This window comes from Hippopotamus amphibius, chromosome 14 (assembly GCF_030028045.1).
Source record: "Hippopotamus amphibius kiboko isolate mHipAmp2 chromosome 14, mHipAmp2.hap2, whole genome shotgun sequence".
Taxonomy (NCBI): Eukaryota; Metazoa; Chordata; class Mammalia; order Artiodactyla; family Hippopotamidae; genus Hippopotamus; species Hippopotamus amphibius.
In genome coordinates this window covers 55,263,715-55,280,457 of record NC_080199.1, presented here as the reverse complement: position 1 = coordinate 55,280,457, position 16,743 = coordinate 55,263,715, and the positions used below count along the sequence as shown (strand labels likewise).

General features: G+C 36.6%; 1 protein-coding gene across 2 annotated transcripts in view; it reads left to right on the top strand.

The window, feature by feature from the left end:
• The window catches only part of ELF1 (E74 like ETS transcription factor 1), a 104,742-nt gene that overhangs the window by 26,796 nt on the left and 61,203 nt on the right, over nucleotides 1–16,743 (top strand). Inside the window, exon 1 of one of the 2 annotated variants that reach the window (XM_057707783.1) lies at nucleotides 1,881–2,002. The exons of the other annotated variant lie outside the window; for it this stretch is intronic. The gene's annotated coding sequence lies outside the window, so the exon portion shown is untranslated. Of the gene's footprint in view, nucleotides 1–1,880; nucleotides 2,003–16,743 lie in introns of those variants that run through there. 2 annotated transcript variants of the gene reach the window in all.

Below are 16,743 nucleotides of genomic sequence, written 5' to 3'. Positions count from 1 at the left end.
ATATAAATGGATTTTCTCAATAGCAGAAGCATACCCTTCTGTATATCTATACTTCATTAAAAAATTCATATATTTGATGTTAGTCATTTGTTTTTTAAAAACCTTTATCATAATAATGCTGACTTCTAGGCACTTATTATTTGGTGATATCCTCAGGGAGTGTGTAGAACTTACTGACCTTTTAAAGGGCTTCAGACCCCAGTACTTTTAAAGTTATATTTGTAGGTAGATGTTTTTAAAAAAATCTTCTCTCATTATCCACTATGTCACTTGTTGGTTCTGACATCCTCCTTTCACTAGTCCCTTTTTCACCACTTATAACTTGTTATTCTGATTAGCTAAGAGATAATAAAATTATTAGGCTTATGTGGATATTATCTAAGATAAACATTAGCTTTGGGAAACAACTTGGGGGGTTTTCCAGTGAAAATCTCCGGTGACTGCTCAGAGGACCTTTTTTCTTGGTGTTTGGGTTCCAAATAGTGTTTCTGGATAAATGAGCTCTAAGTAAGTTAAATATGACATTTGACAGTAGAAAATGTGGTGTTTTTTTCTTTTTAGCATAATTTTTACTAATTTGTTAAATTGTGGAGATTATTTTAGTAAAAAGGTTACGCAAGCAGTGTTGTTCAATGGCATGGAATAAATAGGCACTTAATGGGCAGAAAATTAGCTCACAATCATTATGTTTTGTAGCAGTTTATAAAGTTCCTAAGTCAGTGACAGCGTGTCCCCTCAGCTGTGCCTCTAGTAAGGCCGAATAATTACTTCCAAGTAATTAACTAAAGGAAGAAAATCTTGCTAACTCTTATTTACTTTTTGTAAAAGATTAGGATGAAGGCTCGCTAGTGAGTTGCTCTTCTTCATTTAAAGTGCTTTTGGAAGTGCTTAATGCTTTCAAGCCATTCTGATCAATTTAAGCTCTTAGAATAGATGAATAAATACTCACCCAGGGGACAGAGTAAGTAGCTGTAGTAACTGCCGTTTTGACTGCTTGGGCACCTTGTCAGTGTATAGTGACTTGCAGAGCAAAATTTCACTGGCCGTGTGTTCCGTTGACATCCTGGGGCTCACCAGAGCTGTAGCAGGATGCTTGGTACACGGTTGGCTTTTATTTGTGGAGAATTTTGTTTGAAAGGTAAAGAAAACTGTGGCTATCACTTGGAAGTAATAGAGTTATGAACCATGATTACTTTGATAATTTATTTCAGATAGGGTTTTGTCAAGCTTGCAATTCTGTTTAAAATCAGTTTGCTGTATTGGACTTTAGTTTCTTTCTAACCCCACATTTGTTTTTTTATTCTGAAAACCAGATTAGTAATTCACACTTATTTTTCCGCTGAACTTTGAATTTTCTAGTGGATTTTATCTGTTTAGCGAACTTATAAATCTACATCTGGTATTGCAGTGTGCTAGCTTTTCCAGATTACATAGCAATATACCCCTTTTATATAAGAGTTAATGAGTAGCCAGGTTAGATTCACCAGGACATTGTTACATTAAAAGCCAGAAAGTTTGCTGTCTCCTTTCCATTCCCTTCCCTACTTTTTTTTTCTTTCATAGTTTTATTTAGTTGCTATATTAAAATAACTTTTAAAAATTGAGGTTTTTATTTAAAAAAATACAGGTTTTTCATGTTGCTTCCTTATAGATTCTGATTCTGTTTTATTGGTAATTTTAAATTATGGTAATTAACCTAAGCTGAGTAATGGTTTAATCAAGGTAGATCTTGCTCCTTGGCTGTACATCTGTCCTTTTTCTGTCCCTCTCCCCCGTTTTTACCTGTGGATTTGCATGTTTGACCTAGCAGAGTAGTCGGGTCCACGGCAACATGGGCGTGCCTCCCTCAGAAACACTCAGTTTCACATATGACTCATAAGCTGAAGCACAGACACCACTTCCCCAATCTACAGGAGCCATTTTAACAGCACAGAACTTGCCGGATTGCTTTTTACTTTCAAGCCCAAAGGACAGTATCTAAAGAGAGCATGAATATTTGAAGGTAACTTGTTAAGATTTTGCGTGTTTGCTTCTGGCTGTTTCCTGAGCTGATAAACGGAGGGTGGTTCTTACCTGTTGAAGAACATGGCTGAATGTGTTCTTTAACTCTCTGGAAAAAATGTGTGTAGTCAGTCACATGCCTGATTGCACTTCACTACTAGGGGGAAACAAAGCATTCAAATTCTGGAAAGTTTTAGATCTTCTTGGTAAAGTGTTTTTTATATTTTGTGTAATTTCCCTCCCCCTCATATGACTTGAGAGTAAAGGAGATTTTTTTCTTACTTTCTTTTTTATACCACAAAGCAAACTAGGTCAAATTCTAATTTTTAAAAATGTAGTTGTATTTGCGAGGGTACCCTGTAAGTTCCAGTTAAGTAAACTGTATTATTCATGTGTGATTTGGGTGTTAAGAAAGAAGTTCAAGGGCGATGATTTTGTTTTGGCATTTTAGTTAAGGGGAAGTTCGGGGACACTTCAGTCATAGGTGTTGCTCATTGACTGCAATATCCTTTGTAATAGCCTTTTTTTCTTTCTTTAAAGTTAATGAAATTATACTAAACATTTAATTTTAAAAACTAAATATAAGTTTGAGTAAAATGAACAGTCATTTAGACAACAAATTAAAGTGATTATTAAATAAAGATGAAGAAAGGCTAGAATGATTCACTATTAGAAAAAAATCTAATGTTTTATAATTCACGCTGAAAGTTTGTTCTGAGAAACAATCTGAGAAGCATAACTGGTTTCTGAGGAAACATAGTATTTTGATTTGTGTAAAAAGGAAAAGTAAAGAGTATTGAGCTTCCGTCTATACAACTGTTCTTAAAATTTGCTTGTTTTGAATTAAAAAACAATAACTAGAAAAGATTGCTTACTCTTTTCCTGAAATAGTTCTCATTATTGAAATTAGGAGATTCTGGTGTGCCTTAAAGTTCTAGGTGTTCTGAGAAGCTGGATGCAGCAGTATATTACTTACAAAAGTTATTTGTGAAACGAAAATTTGAATGAAAGTAAAATTTGAATATGCAGTGATTCCAAAAACAGTTTTTAGAAATAAAACTTGCCAAATCATTTATTATTGACTGTAATGATATTTAGCTAGTTCTTTGGGAATTCACTGTTAATAACTTTCTAAATGCTTGAAGGCCTGTCATTTGAAAGGGTAGATAGAAAGGCAGTCAATTATTATTTCTTACTCTTTGAAAGGATTGTTCATATTATCAGATCTCAATTTTGTGGCCCTGTAAGACAGGCACAAGCAGACATTTTACCCTTTCAGCTCTGAGCCATTTGCTATCATCTTTGTTTGCATATTGCTGCTTTAGTCAGCTTTTGAGTAAGCAGAGGTTGTACTTACTTCTAGACTGCTTGGTGTGAAAAATCTAATGAAACTTTTTGCCTGCCTTCCTTCCTTCCTTTTCCTGCCTGCCTGCCTGCCTTCCTTCCTTTCTTCCTTCCTTCCTTCCTCCTTTTTTCTTTCTTTCTTCTTTCTTTCTTTGAGTTTTTAAAGGCCGGTGACCCACAGAGAAAAATCAAGGGGCACACAAATAAGCAAATAATTAAGACTATTTAAGAGAAGTAGAAGAATTTAGTTTTTTAAAATTAAGACACTGGTGCAATTTAAACAAAAAATAAATACAAGTCATGTATTTCGGTTTCTTATTATATGGAGAAGACTTCAAGGAGAAGGGGGGGGAAGCATAGAAGCAAAGGAAGGCGGGTATGACTTATTAGGTAGTCCCCTTCCCACCCCTTTCCTTTTATAAGGTCGAATATGAGTTTAAAGTGAGTCATCAGAATTAAAATTAGAATTACTGATTTGATGAACTTAGGGTTAAAAAAGACTTAAGATCATCCAACTGCCTCACTTTTATAGTTGAAGAAACAGTGGCCCAAAGGGGTCTTGTGACTCGCCCAAGTGTGTGTAGTTCTTGATGGCAGGCCTTCCAGCCGGGAGCTGCTCGTGTTAGCCCACACCAAGTGATGCTTTGTTTGAAATCATCTGTATTTCCTCAAGAGTAAATAAAACCTTAAATAAGTTGCTTGGTGATCATTTTGGTGATAAGGTGCGACCAAATGAATTAACTAATGATTTTGAAAATGTGTTCAAACTAGTTCCCTTTTTCATCAGAGAGAGGCTGAGGCATTTGTTTAATTTCTACAACAGCTTTTTTTTCACTGCTATTAGAATTTTTTCATAGTTGAAGTGTTGTGACATTGCGTGTTTAAGATGGACCTAGGGAGGATGGAAATACAAGGACTTGGAATTTTCTTTGGACTTCTAGATATAAAGACAGGTTTATTTCCACTTTAATTTTACCTCGTATGCTTTTGGGAGGGCAAATACTGTTTAATATGATGCCTTGTTCTAGTAGAGTGTGTGTGTAAAACTTTGCATATGTTTACAAAAATCTAGAGGTCTCTAAACTCTAACATAAGTATAATCCTGAATTTAACCTTCCTGCAATTAATAATCTCATTCCATTTGTTGTACCTTTTCTTCTTTGAAAGTTTACTTTATATACCAGGCACTTGATTCTTAGAATCTTCTGGGGAATACAAAATCTTTCTCTGTTAATTTTTTGATGTATTTTATTATGGTGGTTGAAATTTACTTTAGATCTGCCTTTCTTTAGGTCTGAAATTTGGATTTTTAAATAGCTTTGCGTATGACTGTTGAATCTCCTAAATTTCCAAGTCTCCTAACCTAATTCAATATCAGATACCCCACAGTGTGACCATCATTGTCCTAAGCAGCAAACAGGGCACAGAAGGCTAGAAAACTGGGCTCTGGTCTCACAAACTTAGATTCTTACTGAGAAATCATGAATGAAATAAATAATGAATGGAACTAAACCTCTGAGTTGTTAAGTTCAGACTGTTTGCCTAGAGGTTAAAGATGACTGAGACTTAAAATAGGCAGGAAAGTCTATGATCTTTAGGAATTATGAGTATTGAAGAATGAATAGCATTTGTGTAGGTTAAGAAGAGTATCCGCAATAAGAATAAGAATATAAGCTCTTAGAGAGCAAAGGTGTTTTTTTCTATTTCTTTGTCTTTTTCAACCTTTGACAGAGTATCAAGCACAAATGTATATAGACCGTTATTATTGGCCTCATTAAACCCTTGGCTGCTTAGTTGGGCAGGTCCTGCTAAAGTTAGTGGTAGCAAATCTTTAAAGGGCATGTGGCCCTCAGCTTAATCTCTGATGCCTACAGATTGTAACCAAAGAAATAATTAACACTTGCCTATAGTACCTTTAAAGTAGTAATTTTTGACCTTTGGTGTAACAGAGAATCACCTGGCTTCAACTTAGAGATTTGGTTCATGAGGCTCTGGGGTTTGCTGTATCCATCTGCAGTTTTAATAAGTACCCTGGATGACTGTGATGCACGGGCTGCCACACTTTCTTGGAAAGAGAGTTTGCAGGCTTAAGAGCTGTAAAGAGCAACTGATCAGTTACTTAGCATTTTTTAAAAAATAAATTTATTTATTTTTATTGGCTGCGTTGGGTCTTCGTTGCTACGTGCGGGCTTTCTTTAGTTGAAGAGAGTGGGGGCTGCTATTCATTGCGGTGCGCGGGCTTCTCATTGCAGTGGCTTCTCTTGTGGCAGAGCACAGGCTCTAGACGAGAGGGCTTAGTTGCTCTGTGGCATGTGAGATCTTCCCAGACCAGAACTCGAACCCGTGTGCCCTGCATTGGCAGGCGGATTCTTAGCCACTGTGCAACCAGGGAAGTCTCTGCTTAGCATTTTAATATTTGAATTTTTAAGGAAGAAGAAAAGTAACTCGTCTCCCTACCCCAGTTGTCCCTTTCTCTGTTCCAGTTTTTTGCTGTGCTGTATCTTTCAATTTTCTGGCTCTCCCTGTTTCCTTTTCTCTAATTCTATTTTCCTCCTCTGGCTCTCCATTTACTACCGTCTTGACCACAATATATAATTAAACTATTTTTGTTTTTCAGGTGTAATTAGCATCTTCTTTATCTCTCAGTGAACCATCTTTTTTTTTTTTTTTTTTTTTTTTTTTCTTTAGCTCCCTTTAGTGCTCCATGGTCTCTCTCCATTCCCTTTTCCTTGGGGTAGAGCAAAAAACAGTCCTTTCATGATTTAGGGTAGCATTACAGTCTTTGAAAACCCTTCTCTCCTGGGAAATACATTATTGTTATTTGTAATTGTTTGAGTCTGGGAGGGAGTAACTTTTTTTACTGGATATGATTTTTGAGATTTCTTTGGACATTTAACTGCATAATTGATTGCATATTTGTAGGCTTTGCATTACATTCCATCTCATCTAATGGGACCTAGGTTCATAGAAATGGAAAGAGGAGCCCCATCCTCTGATTTGTCTGAATATAATTTTGCTTCCATCAGTAGGCCAGAATATTTTGCTCCTATGCTTAGGAGCTGCTTCAGATAAATGGTAGGAATTAAAATAGTAATATCATTGAGTCAACCTAAATGATTTAGGGCAGTTTTCAACCATCTGAGCAATCGTTCTCTCATTAGTAGAGAGGAACTCCTAAAGGGAGAGTTATTTGTCACCTCCATCTTTGTGTCTTATCAGATGATCTGTATGCTAGCAAATGTCTAGGCACCCCACCCTTTTTGGAAAAAACAACTCCTGTGCTGTTTGCTTTGTTGGTAGAGGGGGTAAATTATGCAGCTGAGCTTTGGTTGAACAAATTTCTGTGCAGAAATGTTTTGATTCCTTCTCTTCCAGTAATAACTATCTGAATTAACACTGTCCTCATCATCAGAAAACTTTTCCTAAACTTCTCTTTTCACTTTCATTCTCTTACCCCGATAAGAATGCAGAGCTCTTCTTTCATTTGCCCTTTAATGCTACGTAGCAAGGTATCAGCTCTTTTTAACTCTGTATTTTGTAGCTTGAGATTGATTGCTAGCACCAATCACCAAAAACCAAAAAAACTAAAGCACAACTGTAAACAATATGAATGCCTTCTAGAGTTTTTATGAAGATTGATTTAATCATTTTTGTATTAAAAAGCTATCACGGTGATACACATTAAGAAATCTAATAAAACCCTTTAATAAAAAGCAGCATCTCTCCTCTACCCCTTCCCACTCTCAGTCCTGCTGTCTAAAGGCAGTCATTTATACAAGTTTTTGGTTTTTTGATTTTTCAAATTTGTATTTTCTTGGATCCATCCTTTTCCTGTCTTCTACCATATGGAACAGAAGTTTTTCAAAGTAGCAGGAACCAGTAAATTCATGTAAAGTTCACTGTGTGATAGATGCTCAGTAATATAGTGGTCATTGTGTTTGTACAAAGTTGTATGGTATAGTTTTAAAAATCTAAATTAAAGAAAATTGGTTATTTCCTGTGTTTTAAAAAATAGTCCTGTAAACAGTGAAAATAGAAAAATTTTTAATAAAACTATAGAAATGAGGTGTTGGTTTAGTATCTTAGTTTATGTGCATCTTATTTTTTATATCAAAATACTGAGAGGAAGCTGAGTATTGAAATGAAGAAATTCATTATCCTTTTTTCGTTAAAACTGTGAAATGTGCATTTAGGAGAATGTATAAAACATATACAGTTTAAATGTAATTACTTAGTGTTTACCTGTGTCACAACAACCTAAGTTAAGAAATAGAGCATGTTTATTAAGATAGAAATCCCCCAGGCTTCCTAGGTGGCGCAGTGGTTAAGAATGTAGGGAACACGGGTTCGATCCCTGCTCCAGGAAGATCCCACATGCCGCAGAGCAACTAAGCCCGTGAGCCACAACTATTGAGCCCATGTGCCGCAACTACTGAAGCCTACGCGCCTAAAGCCCATGCTCCACAGCAAGAAAAGCTACCGCAATGAAAAACCCTCGCACCACAACGAAGAGTAGCTCCCGCTTGCCGCAACTAGAGAAAGCCCGCGTGCAGCAACAAAGACCCAACACAGCCAATAAATAAATAAATAAAAATTCAAACTTTATTAAAAGAAAAAAAAAAGAAATCCCCCAGGGGGACGTCCCTGGTGGTACTTCCCTGGTGGTCCAGTGGTTAAGACTCTGTACTCCCAGTGCAGGGGGCCCAGGTTTGATCCCTCTTCAGGGAACTAGATCCCGCATGCTGCAACTAAGACCCATGGCAGCCAAATAAATAAATAAATATTAAAAAGAAAGAAAGAAATCCCCCACTCTGCCCATGTTTGTTTCTCCTTAAAAATAACTATTATCCTGATTTTTGTGATAAGCTTTTCTTTATAGTTTTACCCCTTTAAACTTTATTTAAATGAATCACACCACGTATATTCTGTAGTGACTTGCTTCTTTCATGTAACTCCATGAGCTTTATCTTACCTAATTGTAATTGCAGTGTAGTATTTATTGCCTTGTCTCTCTGTACCAGAATGTATTTATTCTCTCTTGTTGATGGCAGTAGATTATTTCCAGTTTGGAAACACTCTTCCATGTAATTTTTGGAGCATACGTGCAAGAGTTCTCTATTACTATATATCATTGCATTGAGGTATGTGAAGAGTTTATAAAGAGTGTGGAGAGAATGAATATTTAAGATAATTTAGAGTTTTTTATTATCTTTCCTAGGAACAGATGCATGCTATCCAGTGCCTTCTTACCCATTCAGCATCTTACTATGGTGTTTTGCCCTGGGGGCTAAAATCTTCTAGGTCCCTAAACAAATGGGCAGTTAATGCCTGCAGGGTCAGTTGCAGGCATTAGTGTCTTTGACCACTAAACACTAAGCAGTTTAGCATGCCTGTCATTTATTAACTAGTTTAATTATTTCAAACATAATTTTGAATAAAAAACAAATTTTGATAGAATAGATACATTATAATCCCTGTTATGTACATAAAAACAATACTATTATTGATACATATGAAGTAAAGCTATAAAAATACAGACAGTAGGGGCAACATAAATTTTAGAATAGTCGGAGGAGATTGGTGAGGGATATGTAGGCGACTTTAACTATATTGACTTTTTTATTGTTAAGAATCTGAAACAAATTATGGAAAAGTGTTAATGTAAAGGTGGGTGATGCGTATGTCAATATATTCTTTCTTTGGTTGAACTATTTCATAGTAAATTGTGCTATATAAGGGGTAGTTTATTTTTGCCTCACATTTATATATAACTGAGAAATAATGTTTAATTTGATGAGTAGAAATTGGTTTTAAAAAAAGAAGTGGTGAATAAACTCTATATCAGTTAAAAAAAATCACCATTTTAGTGAAAGAGATTAACTAGGTTCAGAATTAAGTTATGTATAAGACTGTGTATCGGTCCCCCATAATTAACAAGATGGCTCTAGGCATGCATCTGATGAGTAAATGATAATTTCAAGTTGAGATCCATTGGAGCTGTAGTTTGCTAGAAATTATTTAGTCTTTAGAATCATCACACATTCAGATATTTTTCAAAAACATTTTAGAACAAAGATTCACACAACATAATTCATATAGTTCACATAGTATCAATTGACACTGATAAACTTTTAAGTAGCTAATACCCCAGATTAGACTTTTACATCTAACCAGATTCATTTTCATAATTAGTGTTTCATCTTGCTTCCTTAAAATTCTTACTATAGTGATAGTAATTCCTGCATCTTTAGTGATTTTTTTTGTTATAAACTTGATACGGAATCTTTATATAAGATTTCCAAAATTTAATAATGTAAATGTGGGAGTTGCTATAAAAAGTGAAACATAGATCTTAATACAGTATTTTGCTTTCATAGTCATCTCTTGGCTCTTTTTTTGAGCTGTTTTTTGCAGTGTGTATAAGTAGTGGCAGGGACAAAGAGAAGCAAATGAAAGTAGAAGTCATAGGATTTTATAGTTGGAAGGGTTCTTATAAGTCATGCAAAGCAGGGGTCTCCTGGATTTTTTTTTAATTACATTCCTTTTCATCCTATATAATTTATTGATTTCATTCAACAATTATTTATTGTCCGTTAGGTAGAATTCTAGATGTTGGGGAATACAGCAGCCGGAGATTTTCTTATTGCAAGTTAGAACATATCCATGTGGAAGGAACCAATGCTGTGTTTTTTTGTTTTTTGTATTTTGGCAATGTCGCACCTGGCATGTGGGATCTTAGTTCCCCAACCAGGGATTGAATCCATGCCCCCTGCATTGGAAGCGCAGAGTCTTAACCACTGGACGACCAGGAAAGTCCCCCGTCCCCCGTGCTATGCTTGTGGTGGTTTGTAGCCTGCAGCTTTTAGGCAAGTTAAAAAGAGACTGTTGGAGTTAGACCCCCAAGCTTCTTGTTAAGATCTCTACACATGGCGTTCCTAAGGTGGGCTATCTTTGTTCTGCAGAAGGTCAGAACACTTTGTGAGAGGCACCGTTGAAGAGGGGCAGCTTTGTGCATCGTAGATATTTCTCTTTGTTATAATGGAAGCCTAATAATCTCGACTTATCGTTCTTTGGTAATAATATTTTTCTAAGCACTAAGTCTTAGCAAATGTTTAAGATTCCTTTCCAGGTGATCTTTGTGTTTATTCACAATTTTATGTCTTAAGGCTGTTAAAGCATGCTGGAAGAATATATACAGTATTATACTATTTATATAGGTTTAACATATACTACACAAAACATATATTGAAGCACAAAGAAAAAGAATGTGAAGATTTTAGATTTGAATGAAAGTAATTAATTAGGATTAATGTTATATGTGTTTTAGTTTGAGAGACAGTGTTGTAAGACAGTTCGTATTTAGAAACAGAAGATTTGTGTAAGTTATTTGTTTATTCAAAACGTTTTATGTACGAACTGTTAAGCTGGGTGTTATATTTGATCCTTTCGTCTGTAGATCAGAGACAGATATGTGGGTTGTTATAGGATAATTTATAACCTGTTAGTCTTGGGAATAAGCTGAAAGGAAGGTGTAGTTTTCATCTGCACTTGGTAGAAAGGAACATTTGCCCACCATTATTAGCATATTTGATTGTTGAGAAGGTGGTAGACGCTAGGTTCTCTGCAGGTGTCTCAGACTTTCCTCACCATTTAGGGTGGTTCGACCAAGCATCAGAACCAGAGGCTGTGGGAAGGGATCTAATGTGTAAGGAAATGGACACTTCCCGTAAGGTTCAGGGAACATTTATTCTGTAGATACTGGGGACAGTTGAGGGTAATACATTTACAAGTAAGAGCAGAAATATACTAAGGATATGCTAGGAAGGCACTAGTAACTCTTACACTGTTGAAAAGAATGAACTAGATATTTTCATTGAAAAATACTGAATGAAAATGAAATTGTTTTCCAAAATACTCATTTAAGAAGTGTTACTTGCTTTAGGAGCATGGTGCCATGCTTAAAGCTGATTATTAGTGTATATTAAATTCTCTTTAGGAAAGAAGGACCACAAGGTGAGATTACTTGTGGTAAAATATTGTTACTGTGGACATTGACCTACAGACAAATAACAGTATAGCCTGGTGAAATTGTAGCTGTGGTAGCTTGTAGCTTATAGCTTAGATAGGAGTTGACCAATATGAATGGAGGAGATGGCTGCATTGTGTCCAAGTTTTTATGGAATATGAGGCATGTGAGTGATGAATTGAGGTTGCAGTGAATTGGAAGCTTGCTTAAAATGACTTCAAACAGTAAGAATTCACATATTGGGAATACAGTTCTATTTGGTTTGTGTATAGTTGATGGTTGACCATACATGAGTGAATAATGTGAGCCAAGTTTTGGATGCAGTGAGAAGAGAGCAAGCGAGTAGAGTTTGATTGGGGGTGGGGGGGGCAATGAACACAAACTGTAATCTAGGATTAGGGCTCATAAGAAGCCATGGTAAAAATGACCAGAAATCAAACAGGCAAGGTATCTGTCCTGCTGGGTTGTGTGTGTGTGTGTGTGTGTGTGTACTGCTGTTTTGAGTCAGTTGTTCGAAGGGGTTTTGGTTTTGGTTTTGGTTTTGCGGGAGTTATCTTTTTTGAGAGGTAAAGGCCGGGTGGGAGAGGGTCTTTTATCTAGGTGGTCAAATGTTATTTAACCAGTAGGGTGTAAAATAGTTTGAAGGCTTGTTCTGTTGTTCAGACATTTGATTTTTTTACTATCATTGTGGCTTTCAAGTGTTAATTTGTAAGATGTTTACTCCTAAGAAAACTTCTTAACAAACTATTAATGATGAGTCTTCATGTGCGTAATGAACTTAGATCCCAACCTCAGAATACCTTTGTATTTATTCTGTTTTCATAAACACTCTTCACCAATTCTATCTTATGCTTCTGACACCAGGCTTTGATGCAGTTTCGTATAAACTATTGGACTATTTATAAAACAAGACATAAAGATGTAGCAGAGAAGGCAGGAAATACTTGACGTTTGTGTGCTGTATCTTGTTCTCTGCTTCCTGTCAGTTAAACCACGATGAGAGGAACAGAGACCCAGATGTACAGTTGCTGCTCTAATTTCCCATTAGGGAGACCAGTTAAGTATAAAGCTTGTTTCATTTAACGTGTGTCACTTGTTGAGTGTAGGTATGTTGATTCTAGGCTTGTTTTGTATTCTGTGGGTTGTGTGGATCACAGTTAGGTATTTGATATAGAAAGTATAAAATGTGTTTACTTTTGTGAAATTTTTATAGGCCATGAAAGACTGGCATTCAAATTTGTGTATATGGTATACAGTCAATATGAAACAATAAGCTAATGTGTTGGTCTCAAATTTTTGATAAGCATTAATTTATTTTTGTATTTTGGTGTATCAGTATTCTTTAAAACTTCTAGAGCACTTCATGGTTTACAAAGTAAAATCGTGCTAGGTACAACTTTAAGATGATGAAAGGAAGGTCACCGAGGTTGACTTACCAAGAAAATAAAGTTAGTAAATGGCAGAACTAGGGTTTGAATGCAGGTCTTCTGATGCTAGATCCTGTGTCCTTTTAGGAAAAAAGTTTGTTGTCATTAAATTACTATTTCACCTACTATACAGTGAGTTAAGCTTTTAGGTTTATCTTAGCTCCTTCTATCTGGAATGCTGCCCCCCTCCCCCCCCCCCCCCCCCGCAAGTAATTACTGAATAATATGGGAGAATAAGCTTTGTATCCACTTCTGATACATCTTTTGTCTTAGCTGATAGACCAATTGCCCGTAGTGTCTTAGCCACTTGTCTCTTTCCTGTCTTTCTCCCTTACCCCCTGGTGTCTGGCGGATAGGTCCCTAGTGAGTGCTTGTGAAATAAAAGAATATAGATAGTGCTGATATGATTTCTGAAGGCCACCTAGTATATAGGAAAAGACAATACGGGGAGAGTTTTCTCTTCTTCCTTGAAGTGTTTATATTTGTGAAGGGAATGCTTTGAAAAAAAATGCCAGTAAACTTTTTGGTGGTTGTTCACTTTCAATTAACTCAAAGTGAAATTAAAAATTAAAGTGAACTAGAGGCCCTGAGGTTTGCCTGGAAGAAGTCAGCCATTGGATTTAGCTGTATCTATATTCACCTCAAAATTTCCCTTCCCCTCTCCTTTTGTACCTACAGATTGTCTGAAAGGTAAGAAATTCTCCCACAACTCTAACTCTCCACCTAGAGTTGGAGAGCTCACATTTTCTGTGTCCAGTTGTCAGGGATTGGGAGGTAGCTGGGAGTTAGATGTGGAAGGAGAGGGGCAGAGTTTCTGTTCATGAGTTGTAAGATAACTGTATTGCCTGACAATCCACATTTTTAAAACAGACTATTTTGAGGGAACATTAAGTCATTAGATTAGAAGCCCTACAAAGGCAGAAATTTTGATCTGTTTTGTTCTCTGCTGTATTGCTGCCACCTAGAATGGAGTCTGACGTGTTGTAGGTACTCAGTGGATACTTGTTGAATGAATCGATGAATCAGTGTGAGCTGAAGTCAGACATGTACTCACTCTCTCTGAGCATCTTGAGTATTCCTTTGGCAAATATTTATCATGGACCATCTGCGTAAGCTGTAGGAATATGATGGAGTCCTTACCCTTATTTGATTGACTCTCTCAATTCATGGTTATTACTGATGTGAAGACTTTAGCATGAGGCCTGGCACACGTAAATAGTAGCTGTTATTTTGTTCTTCTTATTTTCTAATTTCTTATTATCATCTCTTAAATTTCTTCTTTGTGTAAAAACATCAGTGATTGTAGAGATGTTTAAAAATTAAGTAAAGTAGTATATATGTCTTGCTTTATAAATTGGAAAGCACTTATTAGACACTAGATATTATCAACAAATGAGAACGTAAATGGACCTTATTGTGCTATTGTACAACTTCTGGATGTGTTTTCATGCTAAAGTATTTTTAAAAATCTGATAAGTGCCTGTTACTAAAGCAGTTTTGAATTCTTGAACTTCTGAAGAGTAAGGCGAAGCCATAAAGCAGAAAATACCTTTAATAAAGAGCCAAGTTTAATGCAACTAGATATTTTTATAGGAGCATCTCTCTTCTAAGCATCACTCTGGAAGAAAGTAAAGATTCCTTGAAGGTTGGTGATAGAAATCTCTATTACGTGACTAAGAAACTTCCATCTGTCATGGATATCATATCCTTCTTCATTGACTAACGGAATCAGCATCACCTAAGTCAAAAGATTTAATACTAAATGGCAATATACAATCATCCATAGATGCAGTGAGTCCATATATTTCAAAGTTTCACTGGTATCCAGATAGTTGGAAGACAGTTTTGATGTTCAATTGAATAACTTGTAGGAAAGGTTACATGGTATTAAGTCATATCTTTTTGAAAATCTTATTTTCCTATTTCTCCCTTCTTCCAATCCTTAGGCAAAGAACAAAAACTTGAAGTAAACTAGTGAAGTAATTTTTGTTTGTTTTGAATAATTTTCCCACACTCTGGGTGGTTTAAAAACCATTGTTGAGAATCTCTATTACAAGTAATTAAAGAAGAATTTAAGGAGGACAGTATACACATCAGTGGCTAGAAGTTATCAGTGTAGCAGTCAAGCTATGGAATGTCGTTTAAACTGTCCTCATCATTTTTAGTTGGTAGTTACCAGATCCCACTTGCACTGGGCTTTGTAATCTTGGGGCCCACACTCTGTTGTTGAAACCGGATTTGAAAACCTCCAGGAACTTTCCACTTCTTCTTTCCAAATCAAGTCTAAATTCCACTGCCTGACTTTCAAGACTGTCCATAATTTGGTTTTGCTTTGCTTATTTATTTATTTATTTATTTATTTATTTATTTATTTATTTATTCATTTTCTTGGCTGTGTTGGGTCTTTTTTGCTGTGCGTGGGCTTCCTTTTAGTTGCGGTGAGTGGGGCCTACTCTTTGTTGTGGTGCGCAGGCTCCTCATTGCTGTGGCTTCTCTTGTTGTGGAGCACGGACTCCAGGCGCGTGGGCTTCAGTAGTTGCAGCACATGGGCTCAATAGTTGTGGCTCATGGGCTCTAAAGCGCAGGCTCAGTAGTTGTGGCGCACAGGCTTAGTTGCTCCACGGCATGTGGGATCTTCCTGGAGCAGGGATCGAACCCATGTCCCCTGCACTGGCAGGCGGATTCTTAACCACTGCGCCATCTAGGAAGCCCTGCTTTGCTTATTTAACCACATTTTCTACTATTTCCCATTGTCAACTCAGCTCTGGTCAAGCTGTTAACTGACTTCAGACTTACGTTGGTGGGTTTTGATGCTCTTTATCCCTCTGTGTCTCAGCCTTCACACATACACATGAGCACACGTGCATGCACATATGAGCAAACACACACACACACACTGTACTCTCTTTCCCTTTCCCTGTGGTCTCTCCACATCCTTCCCCGCTTTAAGGTTGAGTTTAGGTCCTTCATTGTCTAAAGTGTTTCTTTGACCCATTTGACCATCTCCTCTTCTGAAATGCTACAGTATTAACCCGGTTTATTAGTGTTTAATTAAATGCTAACTTTTGTTGTTCAGTTGTTTTCTCTCGTGGTCTTGTTTCCTGAACTATCAATAGATTGTAAACTTCATAGGAACAAGCCCATGCATTATCTCTTTGTCTTTCTCACAGTGCTGAGCTTAGGGGAGGTTCACTAAGTATTCATCAATTATTTTTACCACCAAATCAATCAGTAGAGCATGGTTTCTTCTGAAAATGGATGTTGTGGAAGGCCTAAAAATTGAGCTTTTCTGTATTTTGTGTGTGTGTGTGTATATATATATATATTTTTTGGCCGCACCAAGCAGCTTGTGGGATCTTAGTTCCCTGACCAGGGGTCCATCCTGAGCCCTTGGCAGTGAAAGTGCGGAGTCCTAACCACTGGACCGCCAGGGAATTCCCTGTATTATAAATCTTTATATTACTTGTGAATAATATTTAAAGTGTGCTTCAATCTAAGATTTGTGCAGTGGGAGAATATAAAGTTACATGTGTAATTTATACTAAGCCCATGCCCTTCTACTTTCTCATCTCTCGTCTTGTGGTTTTCCTGCTTCTAGTTTTTTTGGTGTCACTGAGTTTAGCATCTTAAGTGAGAGCCAGGTAGTTATGAGGATGATTGTAGGAAGAATCCCATTTTAAGGATCTTTACATGGAGCACCAGAATTGTTTGAATATATCCAAACTTATTTAAAATAGATTTCTATTATTTAAAGAAGAAAAGGGGTATGCTATGAAATTAGGGGTCTTCTCATGTGTACTGAGCAGAAAGTTTTGTGCACAAGGATCTTTGAGTCCATCAAACTTGTTGGTGACTTGGGAAAAGGTGAAAATGCTTTGCCTCTCTAGAGTTTATATTCTTCAGTCTGGTCCCACTCTGACTTGGAAGAGGCCCCTAAAATGCCAC